The 9,591-nt window shown below is 41.3% G+C and overlaps 1 long non-coding RNA gene across 1 annotated transcript; it reads right to left on the bottom strand.

Moving 5' to 3' along the window:
- Positions 1–41: 41 nt before the first annotated feature.
- Positions 42–4,782, bottom strand: LOC133471493 (uncharacterized). Its single transcript, XR_009786221.1, has 4 exons — positions 4,673–4,782; positions 3,173–3,245; positions 2,908–3,030; positions 42–627 (listed from the first exon to the last, which is right to left on the bottom strand). It is a non-coding gene; the product is annotated as an uncharacterized LOC133471493 (long non-coding RNA).
- Between the last annotated feature and the right edge of the window lie 4,809 nt (positions 4,783–9,591).

Here is a 9,591-nt window from a genome sequence, read left to right on the forward strand (position 1 = left end):
TGTTTATTACAATTAACCTTCAATAGGACAATTTACTATTAGGTGCATAAAACTCAAATAATTATCTATACTGCAGGTCACTAACAAGTACTTCTACGCCATATGTATACTAGGTCTTATCCGTTTATCCTATGTATTGCAAATTGAAGAATATAGCTTTTAAAAAAATGCTACATATTTTTCACTCAATTTCAAACCCATTTATGGAAAACACAATATTGAAGACATCCAATATTTAAATCTTCTATGATGATGGTTATTCGGCTTATGATCTGCAGTAATTATCATAATCACCTGTAATTGTGTCTAGTTAGTTTTTCCATTATCTTGAAAATCCATCAGAAAAAAACACCCTCCCTGCCCCCAATTGAGTCATCTCAGTTTTCCCGGTTGCAATGAAGGCAAAAATGTACTTGTACTCCAAGACAACCTTGGCAGTGGATTTTCCCGCACTGTGTCCACGCTGACCATCAAAGGCTGTTGCTGCTGGCGACACCTTGCTGCAGGGCGGAGCAGTGCTTGAGGGTGTGGAGCGGAACCGCACCATCGTTGCGATCAGCCATCAGAAGCAGCATGGCCTGTAGGGTAGGCCGGAGTATACAGCAAGGTGGCAGTGACAGATGTGGACTGGAAAGAGAAATGCAGTTTGGATTGTTTTCTTATCAGGAGGAAGGAAAAAAAAAAAAAAAGTGTGAGGATGCAATAAGCTGGTGGATATTTAAATCATTTGCATAAATTGATGAAATTGTGCTCCTATCTTAATGTCAAACATCCATCCATCCATCCATCCATTTTCTGAGCCGCTTCTCCTCACTAGGGTCGCGGCCGTGCTGGAGCCTATCCCAGCTGTCCCAGGAGGCGGGGTACACCCTGAACTGGTTGCCAGCCAATCGCAGGGCACATACAAACAAACAACCATCCGCACTCACATTCACACCTACGGGCAATTTAGAGTCTCCAATTAATGCATGTTTTTTTTGGGATGTGGGAGGAAACCGGAGTGCCCGGAGAAAACCCACACAGGCACGGGGAGAACATGCAAACTCCACACAGGCGGGGCCGGGGATTGAACCAGAGTCCTCAGAACTGTGAGGCTGACGCTCTAACCAGTCGTCCACAGTGCCGCTTAATATCAAACAAATACTCACAACTTATTCAATAAGATTTTCTTAAAACAAAATTGCTAAATAACTGACTGGAAGCCATTTCTAAATATGACTGCATATCGGTATTACTTAAGATTATATAAGACAAATAACTGAGGGAAAACGGTAAGTAAAGACTCTTGCATGACATGCAGAATGGCGCAGAAAGCTAAAAGGATTTTGTCTGAACATTCCCATTCTCACACGTCTGCAGTGCAGATTCAAGCAGACTGCTTAATACTTTAGTAAATGATCACTTCACACACCGACAGTATTCTAATGAAAAAAATTATAACATTTTGCTTGCATATTTAGCTATACAAGAGTATCGCAAACCATTTCAGCATTCGTTCAATATCCTGCTATAGTGCGCTGAATTGCCCATGTACTAGTGTGCTCGTTGTCCACACTAGTAAGACAATTCAGCATGCTTATAGAACGACAAGGGTACATTACTAGAGAGACTAAACACTACTAACGAGGCAGAACTGTTCATTAGTTGACATCTACACGCTACTAGTAATACCAGTGAAACACTACATTAAGTAATTTAATGTCATACTAATAGCACACAGTTATCAACTAGTACACATTTGTCCCTCACTAGTAACATTTAGTTGTTCGACTAGTGCGCCATTGTCATTTGACTAATGTGCACTAGTCATTTTACTAGTGCCCAGAAAAGTCATACGGTAGTGAAAAAAAGATCACTGGTAACTGGTAAGATAGCAATTCTACAAGTGCACAAAAAGGTCTTGCTTGTAAGGACAAAGAGCGTACTAGTACATGGGCAATTCAACGCACTAGTAGGATCTCGTATAAATGCTTGCCTTAGAGAGGTAACATTTTTAGGTACAGTAAGTACAGTAGCCTACAACTCGTCTGCCGCTGGTCAGAGCAGAAGTTGCTCATGCGCAAACTAGGTGACAAGCCTGACACAAATTATTAATTGCCGTGTCATGGAGGTCACCTAAATTTAACCATTCAGAATTGTGTTTCCTATCGCTTGAAAGCCAGGTGGCCTTGCAGCTTGATAGATTTCTTCACACGATGAATGACTGAATCATCTTTTCAGCTAAGGAGCCATCAGTTTAGTTTTGATTCCTTTGTGTCCCATTGATTAGAATAAGTATTGGTAGTGCGTCATCATCATCAATTTTTGCAAGTTACTGTTGACCGTGTGTATATTCCATAGAAGAGCCACAGTTTGTGGGCAAAGTGTGACCATGATGCAAAGTGATTAAAAAAAATTAAAAAAATAATTCTTAAAATTTGCAAGAAAAACATCATTTGGGCTGGCGCAATGCCATATGGATGCCAGCCATTGTGAATAAGTAGAATTTAATGAGCTGTTTAATAGCCTAATTAATTGTAGCTATGCAGCTAACCACTGTTAGATTAATTCGACATAAGCAATTATACAAAAGCGATTATATGAAAAATTGTTAAATTGCAATTAATTCAGATGTGCTTTCCAATGGATCAGTAATCATGTTTTTCATTGGCTGAGTTCAAATGTGCCTTGGCGAATAATCAAGTAAGGAAAAAAACATCTGATAAAATGGTCCAACGATAGATTTAAGCTATAAAAATCATGAGTCTGGCTCCACCCCAGCAATTTCAAAATCCTGTGTGTAGGATGATTGTTCCATAATCATACTGAAAATGCGCATTCCTTTTGTATGCTGTACTCACTCTAAGGCTCCATAACTAAAGCTCCTAATGAATGCATAATCACAAAACTTGATGATCCTGTACTTACAAGCATGCCCCCATTAGAGGCCCCATTGATGGAAATGCAGCTGGCTGTAGAGTACTCTCCCTAGATAAACTGCTGCGCACTGGAAGTCATCAAAGCATGTTTGCTTGTTGGCTAATATCCCAGCTACAAACACAAGACACTGTATTAGTGACAGAGAATTTGATCACAAGAAAGAAAAGCTGATGTGATGTTATTATACAGCGAACATTATCTCCTCAGCAACAGTTTCTGTGGGTATTTGCTTCATGTCTGTTTTTTTACTCACTGAGGTGGCACTCCCCACCCAATTTGATGCCAGGATCCCAGGAATGTGACTCCATTATATTGTGCAAGGGTATCTATTGAAGCAGACAGTGAGTTTATATACAGATGCAGAAATAGCTGCAGTAAGCGTTCATTTCAAATAGAGAATGACTTGTAATATAGTAATAAAGAGTCTTCAAAGCCTCAATATCCACAAAGAAAGACAGAATGAGTGCAATCTTTCTTTAGGCCATTAGCATGGACCAAAAACATGGTGATCATGGTCCTGGGTTTACTTCGTTAAAATACCTGAAAAACAACATTCTTCATCGTTGTAATGTAAATATTCAATGTTATATGCTCAGCTGGCCAAGCGGAATGCAGCTCTGGTGGTCGCTGAAGCAAAAACTCTGGTATGGGAGGAGTTCGGTGAGGCCACGGAGAAAGACTTCCGGACGGCTTCGAGGAAATTCTGGTCCACCATCCGACGTCTCAGGAGAGGAAAGCAGCGCACCACCAACACTGTGTATTGTGGAGATGGGGCGCTGCTGACCTCGACTCAGGACGTTGTGAGTCGGTGGGGAGAATACTTCGAAGACCTCCTCAATTCCACCGACACGCCTTCCCATGAGGAAGCAGAGTGTGGGTTCTCTGAGGCGGGCTCTCCTATCTCTGGGTTTGAGGTCACCGAGGTAGTTAAAAACCTCCTCGGTGGCAGGGCCCCGGGGGTGGCTGAGATTCGCCCGGAGTTCCTAAAGGCTCTGGATGTTGTGGGGCTGTCCTGGTTGACACGCCTCTGCAACATCACGTGGACATCGGGGACAGTGCCTCTGGATTGGCAGACTGGGGTGGTGGTCCCCCTTTTTAAGAAGGGTGTGTTCCAACTACAGGGAATCACACTCCTCAGCCTCCCTGGTAAGGTCTATTTAGGGGTGCTGGAGAGGAGGGTCCGTCGGGAGGTCAAATCTCAGATTCAGGAGGAGCAGTGTGGTTTTCGTCCGGAAAGGTAAGCTAAGCCGAAAGGCAAAGCTCTCAATTTACCGGTCGATCTTCGTTCCTACCCTCTCCTATGGTCACGAGCTGTGGGTCGTGACCGAAAGAACAAGATCCCGGATACAAGCGGCCGAAATGAGTTTCTTCCGCAGGGTGTCCGGGCTCTCCCTTAGAGATAAGGTGAGAAGCTTGGTCATCCGGGAGGATCTCAGAGTAGAGCCGCTGCTCCTTCACATCGAGAGGAGCCAGATGAGGTGGCTGGTGGCCTCCCTGGTGAGGTGTTCCGGGCACATCCCACCGGGAGGAGACCCCGGGGACGACCCAGGACACGCTGGAGAGACTACGTCCTTCGGCTGGCCTGGGAACGCCTCGGGATCCCCCCGGAAGAGCTGGATGAAGTGGCTGGGGAGAGGGAAGTCTGGGCGTCCCTGCTAAAGCTACTGCCCCCGCGACCTGACCCTGATAAGCGGTAGAAAATGGATGGATGGATCGATATGCTCAGCTTCAGATAAAAAAAAATGTCACTTACCCTATTTTCCTGCTTCCCTTACAATTGTGATTGACATAAAGTGAAATCAGAATCATCTTTTTTTCTGACTCTCGCAGCATGTGACTCAAGAGTAAAATGCAAAGTGAAAGTGCAAAGACACAGTCAGGGCGAGGTTTAAATAATCACATGTAATTAGCAGAAATGAAAGTTGAGGAGTAGTTTGGCGCACCTACAGTCTGGAATTCTTCACGGTCCATGGTCACCTGTCCAGACACTCTGGCTTTTGATTTTGATTTACTCGGGTGACACTACTATGTGATGCCTGTATACAAAAACAAAACAACAACAACAAAGAACATGGTATGTCCCGTTAGTGTGTGTTGTTGTACATTATTTAGGTTGTATTAATAATTGGTAATTAACACACAATGTAAAATAAATGGCACACTGGATGAATTCATTGAATTAAGTGTTGACATGTTTTTGTTTGTTGGATATTAGATATATTATCATGACACCAGCAGCAGAGTGGAATATTTTGGTTGCCACATCATTTAGTCTGCCTCACGGTCAAAGGTTCTGAATTTGAATCTTGGCTTGGAGCTTTCAATGTGGAATTTGTTCTCCACGTGGTTCCATGCACACTCTTGCTGACCTTTGACCTCTGCTACAGTAAACATCTTGGGTTTTTACATCATTTGAATTTCTGAATCTGCTAAAATGTTGAGGTTAACAAATGTGACTAAGTGTGGATCTGTCTGAATTACATCAGTTTGAAAGGACAACGGTGAGAATTACTTTTAATTAGGCTAAAACGTTTGACTTCACTTTGAGTGGGTTATGTAGACTTGGAACTGACAACCGTGGGCTGAATTGAGGGGGAAAAAAACTAATTCCTTCGTTAACTTCACTTAGCACCAACAGTGAATGGAGAAAACTACAGGTGGACGACATTAAATACACTACAGTACCTAGTGAAGTGAAGCAAGTAAACCGGTAGAAAAGTACTACAGAGACATCCAATGGCATGATGAGCTGGCTTGTTACAACTTTTACAGCTGCAGGAAGCCTTTTACGTCATGGACCTGGTTGGCCAGAAGGTGGTGGTGGTGTTAACAAGGAGGAATGTGTGCTGATGGTTTAATTGAAAATCCGCATCTGTCACCAGTATCTGCTCTAATAATAATAATAATAATAATAATAATAATAGCTGTTCTACTTGGGAATTTTGGTACAAGGATGTCCTCTGCTTGGTGCAGAAGATATGGAAGTAGAGCTTCTGACATTCAACACATTAGAAGTGGTCTCATTGTCTTTACCAAAACACATCAAGTTATGAACATGTTGTCACGTCTAGGCCAGGCAACTAAATTTGACTTCATCCCATACATCACATTTGTGTACCGTGACATGAGACAGCGGATTTATTGCCAAAGTACAATCTTTGTGCAAACTTATTTGGAAAATATATAAAATCTTCAATATACAGGCAGGTCACTCCCGTTTTACAGACCTTTGTTATAAAAGTATAACTAGAAGGAAAAGCAAAGCAAATGTATTTATATAGTGAATTTCATACACAAGGTAACTCAATGTGCTATACATGATTAAAAGCATTTAAAAACAAAGAGGAAAACAAAATTTAAACAGAGTACAGTGCAAGAAATATCATTTAAAAGTGGAAATGCTCTAGAAAGCATGGGAAATTATTTTTTAACCTGGACTTAAAAACATGCACACTTGGGGCTGACGTCGCTTCTGTTGGCAATTTATTCCATTTGTGTGCAGCTTAATAGCTAAATGCTGCTTCACGATGTTTGCTTTGGACTCTGTGCTCCACTATTTGACCTGAGTCTGTCGATCTCAGAGCCCTACTGGGTTTATATCCCATTAGCATTTCATTCATGTATTCAAGACCTAAACAGTTTAGTGATTTATAGACCAGTAGCAGAACTTTAAAATCTATTCTAAAGCTGACTGGAAGCCAGTGTAAAGACTTTAGAATTGGAGTAATATGCTTTGACCTCTTTGTTCTGGTCAGAACCCGAGCTGCAGCATTCTGAATGAGCTGCAGCTGTTTCATGCTCTTTTTAGGGAGTCCAGTCAGAAGACCATTACAATAGTCAAGTCTACTTGAGATAAAAGCATGGATGAGCTTCTCCTGGTCTGCTTGACACATGCAAGCCTTCATTCTGGATATGTTCTTCAGATGGTAGAAGGCAGTTTTAGTAAGTGATTTTATATGACTGTTGAAAGTCAGGTCAGAATCTATCAGAAGATTAAGAATGGGATGTCACTTAAATTCATATGCAAGTCAAACTCAAGGCAGGGTTATGGCAACACAATGCGCAACTAAAACTAGAATGTATAAAACGTACATGTGGAAAAGGTTAATGATCACCTTAGAAAAGTATAAATTACTATTCAGAATAAATAACTAAAATACACTCAATCTTAGAGCACCTGATGTAATAAACAAGGAGAAAAGGTACCAGATAGATTGGCAGCTAATAATCACATCATTTTCATTTCATTTGAAGTAGTTCAGGCTGCACACGGCAAGCACCTCTTCGTAAAACGAGAGGTTGAGCATTTAAAAGAACGGAAATATTTGACTGAAGGAAGAAGAACAAAAAGGCTGGCAGCAGGATGACCTGTAGGGTCAACTCAAAGAAGCCTGGCACAGTATATGTCATTCAGTTTGGGCAGATCAGTGCCGGTCATCCTGAATGCGAGGCGCACAACACTGTTAAGGGATTTCTAATCCTTTACAGTTATTCAAAGTTACGCAAAATCTGAGCATTCAGAGTACATTCAATCAGTTGGGAAAAAAAAAAAAAAACATCTGCAGTGACTTTTTAATAATGATACTTGTGTTTAAGTGGCTAAGATCATTCATTGTTAAGATTTCATTTAATGCCTGCAACATTGCCCAAAAAGTTGGAATATTAAAAATCCATAAACACAGTCTATAAATGCATCTGTTAATCACACCAACACAATGGATATAAAAGATAACTTGATGATACACAAAGTGTACATTTTGAGGGTTGGTCATTGGTCGTTATGTTTAAATTGCAGTGAATTAAACAATCAATTAACAATGTGTTTTTCCACCAGATGTGATCTGTTCCTTTATCAAGAAAAAAAAAACTGCATAAAGTGCATTTAGGTCATCCCTCCAACAAAAACCATTGTAACACCTTGCTTAGTAACCATATTCAAGTGCGGGAAGAGAAGGAGGAGGAAAACAAGGCCAACGTGTGTCTGAAAAGCAGGCAACAGTGTGTGTTGCGTATCACAACCCAAGGTAACTTGTTTATCTTTGAAGGTGCCATTAATGATAAAATGTTAATGGTAACTACTGTACTGTATGTATTATGTTGCCATTCAAGCTAAGGGTTTGTCTGTTGTAATGCAAGGGTGGCCAACAAGTGGTTTGAGGGCTACACGTAGTCCTTTGGCTATCCCAAAAAGCAAATTGTGCATTAACTTCATTTGTCTTGCTAAAATAGCAAAATTACAAATTGTCTTGACTTTTAAAAACGTATTGCAAGCGTTTTTGTTACCAAATCCCTTCTTAGAGTAACTTAAACAATAGTTGAATAAACTATTATCCGTGACTTCTGATTTAAAAACTAGTTATCCATCAATTTGTGGTGGCCATCGTACATTTGTTGGTTTACAGTCATAACGGCCCGGCAAGGGAAACCATAACTACGATGCTGACCAGGCCAAAAAATGAATTTGACACCCCTGCATCAACGACAGTGAACCCGCATCTCCGCCACTCAGCAGTCGCAAATTCCGCTTTTTGTATATTTTCAGGGGCCAATGTTTATCCATCTGTCCATCAATCTATCCATTTTCTTCTGGTTATCCAGTATTGTGTCACAAGGGCAGCATCTTAAGCAGGGAAGCCCAGAATTCCCTGTCCCAAGTCATTTCATTCTGCTCGTCCGAGGGGCTTTGTCAATATGGTCGTCCTTAGGCTACACATATTCTATTGATCCATTTGTTGCTTTCAACAACGATAACTTCATTTTCTCTTAGTTTGCGGTCAGAATTCAGTAGTCCACGTGTGTAACGGGATGAAAACAGCATGTTGAATCAGTGTGTATTGAGGATTATTGCCCATCAAGATGAAAGACTGCGAGAGAAGCAAAACACAACAAAAACTGTGATCCAGACGTGTAATCTGTCTCATCCACAAAGCTGTGAAAACGACTGGGGAGAAAAGGGGGTGGGAAGGAAGAGAAAAACATTAGACAGGGAGTTAGGAAGAGGGCTAATTTCAAACTAATTTGGGTAAGGTGATTAAGTGAGACTGGCTTGATGATAAAATGAGATGTACAAAAGCTGCAGTAGAGCGCATTGAGTTACCTTGTGTATGAAATGCGCTATATAAATTCATTTGCTTTGCTTTGCTCAGATCCTATTTACATCCATTTTCTATAACGTAATGGTGTGCTGGATTCTGTCCCAATTGACTTTGGACAAGAGGCATGGCAAGGCGTTATACTGTACAGTGTATAAATACAAAACATGATCTATATTTCGCGTTTTAGCCTTTTTCTTAGGTATGAATAATTTTGTCATATGGAATAATGCAAGCAAAAATTCCTGACGGGAAGAAAATGAAAAAGTTAGTCACAAATGAACCTACTCAAACCAATCGTGAATGACACTGGTGATGACTAAACAACAGTATAGCAAAAGGTGCTTTAATTTGCAGACAATCTTGAGGAGATTCACTAATCTGAGGAGCGGTTTGGGATGAAAGTGGACCAGGCCAAGCCACAGGCAGATGGACTGTTATGGAAGAAGATCTTTGGGGCCTCAGACAGCCTGAGCCATTGCTTAGCTTTCCATCGGGGATGACTGGTCGGCTGGGCCCCTACGGTGCCTGCATAGCTTTGCCCTAGCCTGTATAGCGTGCTGTGCATATGAGCCCCTAA

Source organism: Phyllopteryx taeniolatus, chromosome 21, assembly GCF_024500385.1.
Source record: "Phyllopteryx taeniolatus isolate TA_2022b chromosome 21, UOR_Ptae_1.2, whole genome shotgun sequence".
Classification (NCBI taxonomy): domain Eukaryota; kingdom Metazoa; phylum Chordata; class Actinopteri; order Syngnathiformes; family Syngnathidae; genus Phyllopteryx; species Phyllopteryx taeniolatus.